This window comes from Alexandromys fortis, unplaced genomic scaffold (assembly GCF_014885135.2).
Source record: "Alexandromys fortis isolate MF-2015 unplaced genomic scaffold, M_Fortis_MF-2015_v1.1 scaffold_129, whole genome shotgun sequence".
Taxonomy (NCBI): Eukaryota; Metazoa; Chordata; class Mammalia; order Rodentia; family Cricetidae; genus Alexandromys; species Alexandromys fortis.
The window spans coordinates 3446952-3464032 of NW_026068022.1; the positions used below are offsets into that span (position 1 = coordinate 3446952).

At 40.6% G+C, this 17081-nt stretch overlaps 1 protein-coding gene across 6 annotated transcripts in view; it reads left to right on the plus strand.

Moving 5' to 3' along the window:
* Stk33 (serine/threonine kinase 33) overlaps positions 1-17081 on the plus strand; it is a 186022-nt gene that overhangs the window by 74260 nt on the left and 94681 nt on the right. The window contains exon 1 of one of the 6 annotated variants that reach the window (XM_050163323.1): positions 14632-14894. The exons of the other annotated variants lie outside the window; for them this stretch is intronic. The gene's annotated coding sequence lies outside the window, so the exon portion shown is untranslated. Of the gene's footprint in view, positions 1-14631; positions 14895-17081 lie in introns of those variants that run through there. 6 annotated transcript variants of the gene reach the window in all.

The window sequence follows — 17081 nt, forward strand, 5'->3', positions numbered from 1 at the left end:
TATATATATATGTAATGGTTGCATTTAACAAATAACCCCAGGATTTGTGCAAATGTGACAGATGGCTTTTGCAAGTTAATATGGGCCAGCATTAGCACACCTCTGCAGTTACCCCTGGGAATGCTACTTAGAGGCTTGGTATCTTGAGAACTGGCCTGGTTGATGAAGGGCTCTGTGTGCTCTTACAGGGCTTATGTATTCTAAGCCCTGGGGACAATAATGCTGCATGTTCTTATGAGAACAATAGCATCCAGTTTCATGGGGTGGAGGAGAAAGGCTCCTATCTACCCATTCCCCTTAATTCTATCTGACTTATGTTCAGTTAAAATAATCTATTGCACTTGCTTTGTTATTGTTAAGAGGAGAAAAATTTCCCGTTTTCTATGAGTCCTTGGCAGCTCAGACAGTTATTTTCAGAGAAAGTTTTAAAGCTTACTGTAAAAACATTCCTATGACTTTTGCTTAAAACTACTGCTTTTCACGGGTGCTTCTTAATTGATAGAGAAAAAAGAGGCTCCTGTCCATTTCAAAGACAGAAATTTAGTTTAAGAGAAACATCAGAAAGAGAACTGAGCCCCTCTGGGTCCCTTTAGTCTGCAGACAAGGAGATTATTGCTAGGTGAGATATAAAAGGATGAGGCCTGGTGGGGCACATCACGGTAAGAGGTAAGCATATGTAGTCACACCATGGTAAGGGGCGAGCATATGTAGTAACGTCATGGTAAGAGGTGAGCATATGTAGTCACATCATGGTAAGGGGCGAGCATATGTAGTCACACCATGGTAAGAGGTGAGCATATGCGGTCACACCATGGTAAGAGGTGAGCATATGTAGTCACACCATGGTAAGAGGTGAGCATATGCGGTCACACCATGGTAAGAGGTGAGCATATGTAGTCACATCATGGTAAGAGGTGAGCATATGTAGTCACACCATGGTAAGAGGTGAGCATATGTAGTCACACCATGGTAAGAGGTGAGCATATGTAGTCACATCATGGTGAGAGGCGAGCATATGTAGACAGGGAAATAAAAAAGCTGGACCAACTGGAAAGTTGGCTAAACGCACAACTTTAATCTGGAAAACCAGTTTGGGTGGACAGGTGCAGGCAGGGTCTCTGCCTGCTGCACTGCAGGACCTGAGCGTCCAGTGTGAGCTGATTCAGTCCACAGTGACAAAAAGAAAGCGAGTTAAGTCTATCCTCCTTTTTAATTTTTCAACTTGTAAGATTGCAAATAATACACAAATACCTGTCATTGTGAAAACCGCTAGAGTAGAAGAGTGGGAGACAGAATAAATAGTGAAATCGCTCTCAGACGCCACAGCCCTCAGTCTGGTTCCTTTTCTAGAAGAGCAGTTCTTAGAAGTTTGGTTCACTGTGTCAGACATTTCCCCAATATGTCTACGGACATAAATGTTTATATGTAGACTATAAATACCATATTCTACTTGTTTCTCTTTTCTTAAAATTAATGTCTTGTACTTGCACATCCTTTTTATTGCTGTGTTATTCACAATAACTAAGATATGGAGCCAGTCTAGATGCCCACTAACAGATTAATGGATTAAGAAAATATGGATATAGTGGAGTTTTATATAGCCATAAAGAGAAATAGAATGGAATCATGGGCCAGTGAGTTCAGAAGGTAAAGAAAGACATTTACTGCCAAGCCTGACCTGAGTTTCATGCTCAAGACTCACATCTTGAGAATCACCTCTCATAAGTTACCATCTGACCTCCACGTTTGTCTACATGCCCCCCCTGAATAAATAAATTTAATAAAATTTTAAAGACAAATAAAAATGAAATCCTAACAGTTACAGGAAGATAGATGGAACTGTTAGGTAAAATATACCAGATCAGAAACACCGCATAGTCCTTTCCCTTTCATATGTGGATCCTTGATCTCAGGGGATTGGGGCATGAGACTAGAGTAGAGATTATAATAGGGGAAGATGATGTCTCAAGGCAGGAGGATGATAGAATGTGTGTGATATGAGAGCAGAAGGGGGGCTACTTAGGGAGAGGTAGGATCAGCAAGAGGAATTCAGCTTCAAGAAAGAGGGGAAGGAGGATCAATAAGAACAAGATACAGATAAAACTGTCATAATGAAATCCATTATATTATATGTTAACATAAAAAAGATAATATGAAGACAGCTAGGCCATGCCCCCCAACTCTGGTATAACTCCACTGCTCTGGTGCAGTCCACACCAGCTGACCAGCAGCAGGTGAGAGACCTGCCTGTAAGTTGTACCACCTAACCCCACTTACCTCGTCATCCTTCTAGTGCTCAGCCCTTCCTCAAAACTCCAGCAGATTCCTCTACTTATGGGCATAGATATAGCCCCTACCAGTCAGGAGGATACACTGGATCTAGGCACCCCAAATCTCTCAATCCTCAGCTGAGACTTTGCTAATCACCAGAACCCATGGCCATTCAGGCCAGAAGGCAGTAAAGGAAACAGATAATAAGGGAACACAGGCCCCATCAAGCAAAGACAACACAGAATCAACACCCAGACATACAATCATGCAAATCCCAGATGTGTAAACGCCAGTATAAGAATACATTCAACAACAGAAAGAAAAATATGGCAGCCCCAGAACTCAGTGACCCTACAACAGAAAGACCTGAACATTCAGTGCAACTAAAGCACAAGAAAATGACCTTAAAAATAGCCTTATGAAGATGATAGAGGCCCTTAAAGAAGAAATAAAAAATTCCCTTAAGGAAACTGAAAAAGTCAAACAAAAAATTGGAAGAAATCAATAAATCCTTTAAAGAAAGCCAAGAAACCCACAGCCAAGAAACCCAAGGTGGCAGGGGGGATCAAACAGGTGAAGGAAATGGCTCAAGATTTGAAAATTGATAGAGTCAATAAAGAAAACACAAACTGAAGGGAATTCTGGAAATGGAAATCTAAGTGAACAGGAACTACAGATTCAAACATCACCAATAGAATACAAGAGATGGAAGAATCTGAGGTGTTGAAGATATGATAGAGGAAATAGATTCATCAGACAAGAAAATGTTAAATCCAAAAAATTCTGTTGTAATAGGAGCGGCAGGGCTGTGTCCACGGCACCCGGCCGCCCGCATGGCTAGCTTAGGCCCCGAAATAATTACACGGAAATTGTATTCTTTAAACACTGCCTGGCCCATTAGTTCCAGCCTCTTATTGGCTAGCTCTTACATATTGATCTAACCCATCTAATAATCTGTGTAGCCCACGAGGTGGCTTACCAGGGAAGATCTTAACCTGCGTCTGTCTGGAGTGGGAGAATCATGGCAACTGCCTGACTCGGCTTCTTTCTCCCAGCATCCTGTTCTGTTTACTCCGCCTATCTAAATTCTACCCTATCAAAGGGCCAAGCAGTTTCTTTATTAATTAACCAATGAAATGAACACAAAACAGAAGACTCCCCCCCATCAAAATTCCTAACACAAAACATCCAGGAAATCATGGAAACCATGAACGATCAAACCTAAGAATAATAGGGATAGAAGGAGAAGAATCCCAGCTCAAAGGCACAGTGGTGTAGGAGGTCCTTATGTCTTTGTGTTGCTTTCATTGGTTAAGAAGGAAACTGCTTTGGGCCTGTTGATAGGGCAGAACTTAGATAGGCAGGGAAGACAGCACTGAATGCTGGGAGAAAGAAGAGTGGGGTCAGAGAGACGCTATGGAGCCACTGTCAGAGCCAGACATGCTGAATCTTTGCCGGTAAGCCACTGCCACGTGGCAATATACAGATTAATAGAAATGGGTTAAATCAAGATGTGAGAGTCAGCCAATAAGGGGCTAGAGCTAATGGGCCAAGCAGTGATTTAATTAATACAGTTTCTGTGTGGTTATTTTGGGGCTAAGCTAGCTGGGTGGCCAGGATGAATAAGCAGGCCCTCCATGCAACAGCATAGAAAATATATTCAACAAACTCATAAAAGGAAACTTTCCCAACCTAAAGAAGGACATGCCTATAAAGGTACAAGAAGTTTAGAGAACTCCAAATACACTAAACCACAAAAAGAAGTCCCCCTACCACATATTAACCAAAACACTAAACATATAGAATAAAGAAAGGATATTAACAGCTGCAAAGAAAAAAGGCCAAGTAACATATAAAGGCAGACCTATCAGAATTACACCTGACTTCTCAGTGGCTATTCTAAAAGCCAGAAGATCTTGGACACTAAGAAACCATGAGTACCAACCCAGACTGGTTTTATATTCAGCAAAACTTTCAGTCACCACAAATGGGCAAAACAGGATATTTCATAACAACACCAAATTTAAATAATACCTATCCACAAATCCAGCCCCACAGAAGGTATTAGAGGGAAAATTCCAACTTAAGGAAGTTGTACCCACAAAACACAGGCAATAGATTATCTCACACTAACAAAACCCAAAGAAGGGAAACACACACACACACACACACACACACACTACTACCACCAAAACCAAAAATTAGCAGGAATTAACAATCACTGGTCATTAGCATCTTTAATATCAATGGACTCAATTCATCAATAAAAAGACACAGGCTAAAAGAATGGATACAAAAACAGGTTCCATTTGCTGCATACAGGAAACACACCTCAACTTCAAAGATAGACATTACCTCAGAGTAAAGGGTTGGAAAAAGATTTTCCAATCAAATAGACCTAAGAAAGCCAGGCAGTGATCATGCATGCCTTTAATCCCAGCACTTTTGAGGTAGAGACCGGCAGATCTCTGTGAGTTGAGGCTAACCTGGTCTACAAGAGCTAGTTCCAGGACAGGCTCCAAAACTACTGAGATACCCTGTCTTGAAAAACCAGAAAAAATGGACCTAAGAAACAAGTTAGTGTAGCTATCTTAATATCTAATAAAATAGACTTCAAACTAAAATCAATCAGAAGAGATGGAGAAGGACACTTATACTCACACAGGAAAATCCATCAGGATGGAGTTTCAATCCTGAACATTTATGTCCCAAATACAGGGAGACCCACATTTTTAAAAGAAACTTTAGTATTGCTTAAATCACACGTCAAACTCCATACATGAATAGTGGGAGACTCCAACACCCCACTCTTTTCAATGGACAGATCTGCCAGACAGAAATGAAACAGAGAAATAAGGGAACCAACAGATGCTATGATTCAGATGGACTTAACAGACACCTACAAACATTTCACCCAAACACAAAAGAATACACCTTCTTCTCAGCATCTCATGGAACCTTCTCTAAAATTGATCATATACTTAGTCACAAAGCAAATCTCAACAGCTACAAAATAGCTGGAATAACTCCCTGTATTTTATCAGATTACCATAGGTTAAAGTTAGAGTTCAACAACAACACACACTACAGAAAGGCTACTAATTCATGGAACCTGAGTAACTCTCAACTGAATTACCAGTGGGTCAAGGAAGAAATAAAGAAATTGAAGACTTCCTAGACTCCAATGATAATGTCAGCACAGCATACCCAAGCTTATGGGACACAACGAAAGCAGTGCTAGGAGGAAAGCTCATAGCACTGAGTGCCTACCTAAGGAATTTGGAGAAATCTCACACTAGTGACTTAATTGCACATCTGAAAGCTCTAGAACAAAAAGAAGCAAGCTCACTCAGGAGGAGTAGACAGCAGGAAATAAACAAACTCAGAGCGGAAGTCAATAAAATAGAAACAGAACAAAGAATCAATGAAACAAAGTTTTCTTGAGAAAGTCAACAAGATAGACAAACCCTTACCCAAACTAAATAAAGGCAGAAAGAATATTCAAATTAGAGAAGCTAAATAAGAAGGAGAACCCAAAGAAAATCATATAGGCTTCCTCCTGAATATTAACCTTCATCAGGCGATGAAAGGAGACAGAGACAGAGACCCACATTGCAGCACCGGACTGAAATCTCAAGGTCCAAATCAGAAGCAGAAGGAGAGAGAGCTCAAGCAAGGAACTCAGGACCGCGAGGGGTGCACCCATACACTGAGACAAGGGGGATGTTCTGTCGGGAACTCACCAAGGCCAGCTGGCCTGGGTCTGAAAAAGCCCGGGTTAAAACCGGTCTCGCTGAACATAGTGGACAATGAGGACTACTGAGACCTCAAGAACAATGGCAATGGGTTTTTGATCCTACTGTACCTATTGGTTTTGTGGGAGCCTAGGCAGTTTCGTGGAGGCTCACCTTACTAGACCTGGATGGAGGTGGGTGGCCCTTGGACTTCCCACAGGGAGGGGGACGTGATTGGGGGAGGGGGAGGGAAAGGAGAGGCAGCGGTGGGGAAGAGACAGAATCTTTAATAAATAAATAAAATTTAAATAAATAAATAAATAATGTCAAAAAAAGAATATTCAAATTAACAAAATCAGAAATGAAAAGGGGACATAGCAACAGACACTGAGGAAATCCAGAGAATCATTAAGCCATACTTCAAAAACCTGTTTTCCACAAAATTGGAAAATCTAAAATGGACAATTTTCATTGATAGGTACCACATATCAAAATTAAATCAAGACTAGATAACCAATTTAAATAAACCTATAACCCCTAGAAATAGAAGCAATCATTAAAAGTCTCCTGCCCTCCCCAAAAGCCCAGGCTAGATGGTTTAAGTGCAGAATTCTACAGACTTTCAAAGAAGAGCCAATACCAGTACTCCTCAAATTGTTCCACACAAAAGAAACAGAAGGAACATTGGCAAATTCTTTTTATGAGACTACGGCTATCGTAATACCCAAAACCACACAAAGATTCAACAAAGAAAGAGAAATACAGACCAATCTCCCCCATGAACATTGATGCAAAGAAATAAAACTGGCAAACCAAATCTAAGGATACATCAAAAATTCATCCACTATTATCAAGTAGGCTTGATATTCAGAGATGCAGGGATGATTCAACATATGAAAATCCATCAGTGTAACCCACCATATAAATAAACCAAAAGAAAAAAAGATCCATAGGATCATCATATTAGATGCTGAAAGAAACCCTTGACAAAATACATTGCCCCTTCATGATAAAGGTCTTTGAGAGATCAGGGATATAAGGAACATACCTAAATATAGTAGAGGCAATTTACAGCAGGCATATAGTGAACATCAAATTAAACGGAGAGAAAAATCAAAATAATTCCACTAAAATCAGGAACAAGATAAGGCTGTCCACTCTCTTCATATCTGTTCAATATAGTACTTAAAGTTCTGACTAGAGCAATAAGACAACAAAAGGAGATCAAGGGGATACTAATTGAAGAGGAAGAAATCAAACTTTTGCTATTTGCAGACCATGTGATAGTATATATAATGACCCCCAAAATTCTACCAAGGAACTCTTACAGCTGATAAATACCTTCAGTGATGTGACTGGATACAAGATTAACTAGAAAAACACACCCAAAAAAACCTAGCAGCCTTCCTATATACAAATGATAAATGGGCTGAGAAAGAAGTCAGGTAAACAGCACCCTTTACAACAGGCACAGATAATATAAAATATCTTGGGGTAACTCAAACCAAAGAAGTGAAAGACCTGTATGACAAGAACTTTAAGTCTTTGAAGGAAGAAATTGGGGAAGATATCAAAAGAGGGAAAGATCTCCCATGCTTATGGATTGGTAGGATTAACATAATAAAAATGACAGTCTAACAAAAAACAATCTACAAATTCAATGCAACTCTTATCAAAATTCCAAAACAATCTCCACAGACCTTGAAATAACAATACTCAACTTCATATGAAAAACCAAAAAAACCCAGGATAGCTAAAACAATCCTGGACAGTAAAGGAACTTCCAGAGCTACCACCATCCCTGATTTCAAGCTCTTCTATAGAGCTATAGTAATAAAAAGATAATTGGTATTGGCATAAAAATAGACAGGGAGATCACTGAAATTGAACCAGTGATATAAATCCATACACTTATGAACACCTGATTTTTGACACAGAAGCCAAAATTATACAATGGAAAAAATAAAGCATCTTCAACCAATGGTGCTGGCATAACTGAATGTCGGCATGTAGAAGAATGCAAATAGGTCTGTATCTATATCGTCCTGTACAAAACTCAATTCCAAGTGGATAAAAGACCTCAATAAATAAATCCAGTTATAGAGAATCTGATAAAAGAGAGAGTGGAGAATAGTCTTGAATGCATTGGCACAGTAGACCACCTCCTAAATATAGCACCCGTAACACAGACACTGAGAACAACAATTAATAAATGGGACCTCATGAAACTGAGAAGCTTATATAAGGCAAAGGACACAGTAAATAAGACAAAATGACAGCCTACAGAATGGGAAAAGGTCTCATCAATCCTACATCTGACAGAGGGCTGATCTCCAAAGTATATAAAGAACTCAAGAAACTAGACATCAAAATACCAAATAATCCAATGGAAAATGGGGGTACTGAGCTAAGCAGAGAAATCTCAACAGAAGAATATCAAATGACTGAGATACACTTAAGGAATTGTTTAATATCCTTAACATTAGGGGAATGTAAATCAACATGACCCTGAGATAATCTTACACCTGTCAGAATGGCTAAGCTCAAAAACACTAATGACAGTTTATGCTGGAGAGGATGTGGAGTAAGGGGGACACTCTTCAACTTGATATGCCGTGCTTTGTTGACATCCATGGGAGGCCTGTCTCTTCTGAACAGAAACAGAGCAGTGAATGGGGTTGGGGTTTGGGATCAGGGGAAGCAGGGGAAGGGAACGTGAGGAGAGGAAGGAGGGAAAACTGTGGTCGGGATGTAAAAATAAATGAAAAGAAACTTAATCACAATAAAAAGACTTAAAAACTAATACTAAGATAAAATTAATTTCTTCGTGATTTTTTGATATGTCCATCTTTTAAATAATTTTGTTCTACAGTATGAATAAAGAACTAAAATTAACTTAATCACTTCCTATAGGTAGAAATTTAGTTTCTACCCCACATGTTACTATTTGAAGCAATAGTTGAGTAAATGTCTTTGCACTTACGAGCATTTCTGTGGTGTTGACCCCTATCAGTGGGAAGCTGGTTACAGGAGATGAATATCCCCATTTGTTCTGCACAAATGCAGTATAATTCTCCCACCAGTAGTGAAGTGCATCGTTTTTAACACAGGAAGAAGCTGAGACTACCTTGTTTTTGTCTTCCTAGAATTGATTTCTCGTTTCTGATTTCCTTTGGGGGAACCACCCTTTCCTTGTGAGTTAATAAGATTCCCCTCAGAAGCAGAACATGTAACTCAGACCTCAACACTGAGCACTGGATCCACTTCTGAAAGGATCAGCTCAGAGACAGGCAAAGACGAGGGCTTGACAAATTACACATTTCATTTTGTTTGAGTGAGAGTTTCAGGAAGACCTGGAAACCAACTTGATTCCATTAAGGTGAATCCAAAGACTTCTCAGAGTTACACTATAGAGTGGACCTAGAGAGAGGTAGCTCCGAGGAGTACCATGGCCGTAGGTGAAATGTTTGTTTCTGTCCTTTCTTCCACTTATGTTCATGCTCTTCTTCCTCCTCTCGTTTCTGTGTCTTGACCAGAGCTCAGCTTATGGATGTGCACAAGTCATGAGGTAAAGTGCTTTCCATCAGCTTGGTGCACGGCTCTTGCTCTGTTCCTCCCTTTAATGCCAATCTCATTGAGACTTATTTCCCACTCTGACATTGTTCCATTCTAACCCTCACCACTTCACTTCCTGCAATCTTGATGGAGTTTTGGAGGCATCTGTAAATTTAAAACATTTAGATAGAACACTTATACCATATACTTTATCATTTTAAATGTGCAACTAACTATGTGGTTGAGTTAATACAGCTGTCACTATGGTCTAACAAATGATGTTTCTTTTCCACTGCTGTAAAAAGACACCCTGACCACAATAATTCTTATAAAGGAAAACATTTAACTGGGGCTGGCTTACAGTTTTAGAGGTTTAGTCCATTATGATGATGACAAGAAGCATGGCTGCATGCAGGTAGACATGGTGCTGGAGAAGGAGCTGATAGTTCTACATCTTGATCTGCAGGAAGCAGGAGACTGTAAGCCTCACTGGGCGTAGTCTGAGCATAGAAGACTTCAAAGCCCACCCCCAAAGTGACACACTTCCTCCAACAAGTCCAACAAGGTCACCCTCCTAAAAGTGCCACTCTTTATGGCCAAACATTCAGTCTATTCAGACCACCACACCCTCCAAAGAAGCCTTGTACCTATCAACAGTCACATCCCTTCTGTTGAGCCCTGACACCTACTGCTGCCCTGGTACCTCACAGAAGTAACTTCAGGGAGCAGAGTGGAGCTTGTCACAGAGGTGCTGAAATGCTTTATCAACTTTCTGTCCTTTGGATTTGCCTACTTATGCATAGACTCATACTGTGTGTGGCTGTTTAGAAGGCTAGTCTATGTTGTACCTATATGAGTGGCTAAAGAATAGTCTGTTTTATGTGATTTACATTTAATTTATTTCTGTTCATCAGCTGGTAGGCATTGGAGATGTTTTCAACTTTCCAGCAATTAAAATCAATGCTGCTATGAACATTCATGTTTAAGTATCTATGTGAATAAGGTTTTCAGGTCTGTCTGTATTAGGCATGGAATTGCTATACTAGACCCCAATGCACTGTATAATTTATAAATATTTCCCCCAATTCTGTGACTTAGTTTTTTACTTTCTGAATAGTGGCCTTCATGGCACAGATGTTTTTAGTTTTGATAAAATCCCTTTTTCCCCCCTCTGGTTGCTTATGCTTTAAGTGTCGTATCTAAAGATGGTTGACTAATCAAAGTTATAAAGACTCAGCCATGGGGGCTGGGAAGATGGCTATGTTGGTAAAGTGTTTGCTCACAGGGACTTGAATTTGATCCCCAGCACGGGTGTAAGTAAAAAGTCAAGGGTAGTGATGCATGCCTGTGATCCCTCCTTTGGGGAAGGAGAGACAGGAGGATTCTGGAGTTCAGTGGCCAGACAGTCTAGCTGAATTAGAAAGTTTCAATTTCAGAAAAAGACTGTATCTTAAGCTAAAAATGTTGAGAGCAATTGTGGAATACACCCAGTGTCAGCCTTTGACCTCCATATTTACACACACACACACACACGCACGCACACACACACACGCAAACTATCTCTGTATTTCTTCTAGAGTTGTGGTTTTTACCTTGGGTCGTTGACCTATTTTGCATTGTCAGTGTGGTTTAAGGTTGAGATTCACATCCAGTTGTTCCAGTATAAATTGCTTAATTGCCTGTTCTTTCCTCATGGAATTTGTATCGTGTTGAAAATCAATCCACTATGGATGCACAGGTGTATTCCTGGACTCTCAGCTCTGTTCTACTGATCTACACATCAGCCTGTGCCGGTGATCAGAACCATAGCATTATTTGAATTATTAGAGTCTTCTTTTTTTTTTTTTGAAGTGGAGTGCCCTTGTTTTACCTTAGCCTCCCAAGTAAATGGGGTTATAAGTGTCTTTAATTTTTAAAGTCATAAAGTATGGGTTCCCCAAATTCATTTTTAAAAGAACATCTTATTATGTATACCAAACTTGTTTTAATCTCACCCTTCAAAATTTATCCTGTTTGTTCTTAAGATTTGTGTGGCTATTCTGAGTTTCTTACATTTTCCTATGAATTTTATGATTATTTTATCAATTTCTGCAAAAAAAGCAGTTGAAAATTTGGAATGGATCACATTCAATTGGCAGATTAAGTTGGGAGATATAAATTTTCAAATATATGAAGACAAAACACTTTCCACTTGTATCCACCTGTGTCTTCAATTTCTGTTGGTAAAGTTTAGAGTTTTCAGCAAACAAGACTGGTAAGTCATTCTTGCTTTCTAATACTGTTGGATTAACTTTTTTATGTTTGTATGCATGCATCAAGACAGGGTTTCTCTATTTAGCCGTGGCTGTTCTGGAATTCTCTCTGTAGATCAGGCTGGTCCTGAACTCACAGAGATCCACCTGCCTCTCAAGTGCTAGGATGAAAGGTGTGTGCCGCCACCACCTGATTGTTTTCTTAATTTCTTTTTCTTATTTATTGCCAGCATATAGAAATATGAGTGTTTTTGTATATAGATCTTCTGACCTGTAACCTAATGTCATTTATTAGCTTATTCCTTAGGTCTTTCTATATATATAAGATCATGTCAAATTTTAAAGATAGAGATGACTCTCTGTTTAGTCTTGTATAATCTTTATAATCCTTTATAATTTTTTTCTTTTTTTTTTGTGAGACAAGGTTTTTCTGTAGCTTTGGTGCCTATCCTGAAACTAGCTTTTGTAGATCAGGCTGGCCTCAAACTCACAGAGATCCACCTGCTTTTGCCTCCTGAGCGCTGGGTTTAAAGGCGTGCGCCACCACTGCCCAGCTATAATGTCTTTATAATCTAATTTTGTTTTGCTGATGAGTTTATTGTGCGGATGAGGTTCTATGATGTTAAATGGACATGGTAAGGTTGACTTGCCTCATATCTGATTGAAAGGGGAAGAGGTCAGCCTCTCAGCATTCAGCATGGTAGCAATGAGGAGTACAACTGGCCGGTGGCAGTTTGAGAAAGCACCCTTCTGTTTCTAGTTCATTGCTTGTTTGTTTCTCATGAAAGGATATTGGTTTTATTAAGTGTTTTTCTGCATGTTTCAAGATGGCCGTGTTCATTTTACATGTTTACTTAATGTCTGTTACATTGAATTTTATATGTTGACTCAAATCCAAAATAAACCTCACTTCATAGTTTGCATCCTGATAGATTCAGTGTATTATTATTTTCTTGAGTTTTCTTTTTTTATTAATAGAAAGATGTGTGTGTGTGTGTGTATGTGTGTGTGGTATGTCATGTCTTTGATTGTTACTGGTATAATAGTAATCATTCATTTTTGAATGATAGTTTCATTTAGAAGTCTTTGTTAACAAATTTCTGTGTTTTTTTCCCTTTCAGAACCTTTAATATATCATCTCATTTCCTTTTGACCTTTGTGGTTTCTATTGAGAATCTTATTAGGATATTATGAAACCTTTGTATACGATGAGTTGCTTCTCTCCTGCTGCTTTTCAGATTTTTTTCTCTTTGTTTTTGACAGTTTGGTTTATACATATCTAGGAGTGTTTTTTAAAATGTCTTTAGTTGAAATACAATTACACTTCCCCCTTTCCTCCCTCAAGCTCCTCCCAGCAGCCCTCCCTCATGTCTCTCCCATGCCTCCCTCCTCTCAAGTTGATAGTCTCTTTTGCTTTGATTATATTGGTTACACACACACGCACACACGCACACACACACGTAAACATAGTGGGCTGGTCTGTTTTTGTTGTTTGTGTGTATATAGTTTAAAGGCTGACAGCCAATAAGGGGGCTCCTCCCTAAGAGATGCTAATTTTTCTTCTCTCAGCCATCAATAGTTACTTTGTTCTTTGTGTAGCAGTGGGACCCCTGACCATAGGCCCTATGTTAAAATGTCCATTGATATTTCTATTGTTCTGGTTTTGTTTAAGTAGCCATTTGTAGGAGAGGCTGTTTCACCACAGACTTCTTAGTTTTCTGGCTCTTAGAATCTTTCTGCTTTCTCTTACAGAGTGTTCTTTTTTAGCTTGTGTTACTTATAGTTAAGATTCTTTGATGTATAGTTTAATTTTTTTTCCATTAAATTCGAAAGGTTTGATCATTTCTTCAAACATTATTTCTTCCTCCTCCTTAGGACCCCTCCCCATGGTGTATATATTTGTCTTTGTTGTATCTGTGGTTACTTTTCTCATTGCTGCAACAAAAATAACCTAACAAAGACATCTTCAGGGAGGCTGGTTTGTGTGGACTCATGATTTCAGAGACTTTTCTGCTCATAGTGGTGGAGAAGGCAGAGCGGAGTGCAGAGAAGGCTCGTTACCACCTCATAATGCAAAGTGCATTTAGTGCATATAGACTTCCGGAGTCTATATAGTCCTACAGTTCCCAACGCTGAGTCAAACATACAAAGCCTCACGTCTTTTCTGAGACTCAGGGCATACATAGCTGTGAGCATTCTAAGATCAAACAAAAATTATGTGCTTCAGCATTCTACTGCAGAGAGCAGACATTCTCATCCTAGAGTGGAGGGATGGGATACAGCAAGAGTACACTGGACCAAAGCAAGCAAGGCTTCAGTCCCTCAGGTCAGTCATTAAACTCTGCAAGTCTGTGTGGAGCATCTAAGGCATATCGCTGAGGCCCCTTCGTGTCCTCTTAAGGAATTTGCTCTGACATTGTTGAGCTGACTCGGGTGGCTTTGGTGGGAGTGAAGGAGTAGAGTCAGCTTTGTGTGAGCTACAAGATGACAGTGATATGGACTAGGATATGACATTTGGAATAGATACAAAACAAAACTGGTAGGTTTCAGAAGGATTTGGAAGTAGAATGGCTCTATCTTGAAAATGCTTGCTAAATGAGAGAGAAAATTATTTGCATTATTCCACTTATGAAGCTATATTAGCTGCTATCTATTAGCATATGGAGTGACTATATTGTACTGTAAATAAATATTTATACCAGTGACAAATAGTAGATAATATTTTGTAGTTTCCTCTTTGTTTTTAAGCTTTCTTTTTATGTATTTATTGTGTCTTTCACATAATGCTTCCCGATCCTACCCATCTTTAAGAGAAAAAGAAGAAAAAAAGGAAGAAAGGGAAAATCTCACCATGGAAGCTATAGTGTGGTACACTGAGAATCACTGCTCTGGTTCCAGGCCCCCGGTCTCTGCTACACCATCGGTGCTGGGCCTTGCATTGTGGAGATCCTGCTTCCCTGGGTCCACCCACCACCCACCCCTCTCCAGCAGATCACAGATGGGCCAACTCTTAACCTGGTTCTGGGCCTTGGTAGTTGCAGGGCTGGTCAGCCTGCCAGCTCTCCCCTGTCTTTACCACCAGGTGAGCTCTCCTCCATTTCCTTTGTTCGTTCACCCCTACGATGAGCAAGGGTGGGGCCAGTTCTCCAGCTTTCCATGCCCTCAGGGTCAGTTCTGTGTTGCCTAGGAGAGGTGTAGGGGCCTCTCTCCCAATGTTGTAGCTGATGAAGGGCAGGGCCAGCTCTCCTGCCCTTTGTGACCTCGGGGCCGGCTCTTCCACATTGATGGGGGCAGGCCTCTCTCCTGGGCCCATGTGCCCATGACAGATGAGTACTGGCAACAGCATGGTTCGGCTCTACCGCACTCTCACTCCTCCACCAACAGGGTCAGCTCTACTGTGCTGTCCAGGCTAAAGGGGAGAATCAGCTTCTTTGCCCACCACAGGTAGCGTGGTTTCTGTTTGTTTGTTTATTTATTTATTTTATTTGAGACATAGTCTTACTATGCAGCCCTGGTCTAGATTTGTTTTGTAGACCAGGTTGGGATTGGACTCAAAGAGATCCATCTGCCTGCCTCTGCCTCCTGAATACTGGGATTGAAGGTGTGCACTACAATGTCCAGCCCTGTGGTTTTTTTTAATTCATTTTTTATTGAAAAAAAATTCTGCCTCCTCCCAGCCTCCCATTTCCGCCCCCCTCCTCCCACTCCTCTCCCCCTCCTCCCCTCCTCTCCCCCTCCCACCACTCCTCTCCCCCTTCCTCTTCAGTCCAAAGAGCAGTCAGGACCTGTGGAAAGTCCAAGGTCCTCCCCCCTCCATCCAGGTCTAGGAAGATGAGCATCCAAACTGGCTAGGCTCCCACAAAGCCAGAACATGAAGTAGGATCAAAACCCAGTGCCATTGTCCTTGGCTTCTCATCAGCTCTCATTGTCCACCATGTTCAGAGAGTCCAGTTTTATCCCATGCTTTTTCAGTCACAATCCAGCTGGCCCTGGTGAGCTCCCAATAGATCAGTTCCACTGTCACAGTGGGTGGGTGTGCCCCTCACGGTCCTGACTTCCTTGCTCATGTTCTCCCTCCTTCTGCTCCTCATTGGGATCTTGGGAGCTCGTTCCGGTGCTCCAATGTGGGACTCTGTCTCTATCTCCATCCATCGCCAGATGAAGGTTCTATGGTGATAATGCAAGATATTCATAAGTATGGCTATAGGATAGGGCCATTTCAGGTTCCCTATCCTCAGCTGCCCAAGGAACTAACTAGGGACATTGCCCTGGGCACCAGGGAGCCCCTCTAGGTTCAAGTCTCTTGCCAGTTCTAAGATGGCTCCCTTAATTAAGATATGTGCTTCTCTGCTCCCCTATCCACCCTTCATTTATCCCAATCATCCCGTTTGCACAAGTTCCCTCCATCTTCCCCTTCTCACTTTTCTCTACCCATCTCCCCTTACCCCCATCCCACCCCACCCCCAAGATCCCATTTTTTTTGCCCGGCAATCTTGTCTACTTCCCATATCCAGGAGGATAACTATATGTTTTTCTTTGGGTTCACCTTCTTACTTAGCTTCTTTAGGATCACAAATTATAGACTCGACCTTTATTTATGGCTAGAAACCAATTATGAATGAGTACATCCCATGTTCATCTTTTTGGGTCTGGCTTACCTCACTCAGGATAGTGTTTTCTATTCCATCCATTTGCATGCAAAATTCGAGAAGTCATTGTTTTTTACCTCTGAGTAGTACTCTAATGTGTATATATTCCACACTTTCTTCATCCATTCTTCCATTGAAGGACATCTAGGTTGTTTCCAGGTTCTGGCTATTACAAATAATGCTGCTATGAACATAGTTGAACAAATGCTTTTGTAATATGATAGGGCATCTCTTGGGCATATTCCCAAGAGTGGTATTGCTGGGTCCTGGGGTAGGTTGATCCCGAATTTCCTGAGAAACCGCCACGCTGATTTCCAAAGTGGTTGCACAAGTCTACATTCCCACCAGCAATGGATGAGGGTACCCCTTCCTCCACAACCTTTCCAGCAAAGGCTATCATTGGTGTTTTTGATTTTAGCCATTCTGACAGATGTAAGATGATATCTCAAAGTTGTTTTGATTTGCATTTCCCTGATCGCTAAGGAGGTTGAGCATGACCTTAAGTGTCTTTTGGCCATTTGAACTTCTTATGTTGAGAATTCTCTGTTCAGTTCAGTGCCCCATTTTTTAATTGGGTTAATTAGCATTTTAAAGTCTAGTTTCTTGAGTTCTTTATATAT